Source organism: Mustela nigripes, chromosome 1, assembly GCF_022355385.1.
Source record: "Mustela nigripes isolate SB6536 chromosome 1, MUSNIG.SB6536, whole genome shotgun sequence".
NCBI classification, from domain to species: domain Eukaryota; kingdom Metazoa; phylum Chordata; class Mammalia; order Carnivora; family Mustelidae; genus Mustela; species Mustela nigripes.
The window spans coordinates 269,814,561-269,816,333 of NC_081557.1; positions in this window are offsets into that span (position 1 = coordinate 269,814,561).

Here is a 1,773-nt window from a genome sequence, read left to right on the forward strand (position 1 = left end):
CCACGAGTAACCACACGCGTGACCGCTGTGTCCACGAGTAACCACACGCGTGACCGCTGTGTCCACGAGTAACCACACGCGTGACCGCTGTGTCCGCAAGTAACCACACACGTGACCGCTGTGTCCACGAGTAACCACACGCGTGACCGCTGTGTCCACGAGTAACCACACGCGTGACCGCTGTGTCCACGAGTAACCACACGCGTGACCGCTGTGTTCACTAATAACCACACGCGTAACCGTGTGTCCGCGAGTAACCACACACGTGACCGCTGTGTCCACACATAAAGCTGATGTCTAGGTCACCCCTAGTTAGGAATCCCGTCCCGGAGTCTGGGAAAGGGCCGCAGATTACAAAGAACTGACCGCCGGAAAGGGCGTAACTCGAGCGTCTGACAGTCACCCCGAGGCCATCCGATCAGCCCCGCGGAGATGTCCGCTTTACAAGGGAGCAGGTGTTGTTCTGGACTCGGGGCCACTGGGCCACCGTTGCGGTGGCGCTTCAGATGGAGCTGAAATCCCGGAACGGAAGGACATTTCCTGGTGACCAGCTGTGCACTGTTGGCACCAAATAATGACATTGTGACAAACAGAACGGGAAACTAGAGGGTGTCCGTGTGGTCGGCCGCTCAACCTGGGCTTTCTGATGAAGCACTTTCCCCCCATGAGTCCCCTCCTTCCCACACCCACCCACCCGCCTTCTGCCCACGGGTCTGTAATCCAGACTGTCCTTTCAGGGGTCACTAGTGACTTGGCCGAAAATCCCTGGGTTATTGTAATGATTCCCCCCACACTCAGTCTAACCATTCATAGCACCTGCTCTGTGCCAGGGCCAGTGGACCCTGGGGATACAAGGATGAATAAGGTTCGGCCCCGCCCTGAAGGAGCTCCTCATCTGGGACGGAGGACAGACCGAACAAATGCAACCTCTTGGCGATGGCCGAGGAAGGGCAGGAAGGTCCAGTGCATGACCGGAAGAAAAACAAAATCCGTTAGACATCAAGCACACATACCCGGAGTCCAGGAGAAGCACCGAAAGAGTTCTTTACTTGCCCCCGGGTGCATTATCTATAGGGTAAGCCACTCTGTCTTGAATCTGTCTTGAAAGAACCGCTTCCTCTCTTCCCTCCAGTGAGTCCGACTGGGTCGGGCCGGTCATGTCAGCAAGTTGGACTTAGTATGGAGACTTGGATGTTGGTATGTGTCGTGGGTCAGGGGCAGCGCTGTTTAGGTCTTTCTGATCCTGCTTACAAAAGGAAGATTGAAGGACATGGTTCTTCCAGATCCAATCTCAGAGTGAACACCCTGCATGTGTAAGATCCACTCTTGCTGGTAAGGACTGTCTAATGACTGTCCCCGGGAGCATATTGTGCCATCAAGGCTGCTGTCCCTTTTCCCATCTAGGGTCTTCAGAGAAGGCTTCAGTATATTTTCTTAGCTTCTGGTCAACATCCCAGAATGGGATGAATGTTCCTCTCACCCCTTAATGGGGGCAAATGGGGTAGTTAGCCTTATCCTGTCAAACGAGTCATTACCAAAAATGTGATATGTACAAGATAAAATGGAGGCACAAAGGAAGTAACAGTGTAAGGGGAGGGGTAATAGCTAAGTAGGATTTTTTTTTTAAGAAGTTGGTCTTTTTATTTTTTTAAAAAAGATTTCATTTATTTATTTGACAGACAGAGATCACAAGTAGGCAGAGAGACAGGCAGAGAGAGAGGAGGAAGCAGGCTCCCCGCTGAGCAGAGAGCCCGATGCAGGACTCGATCCCAG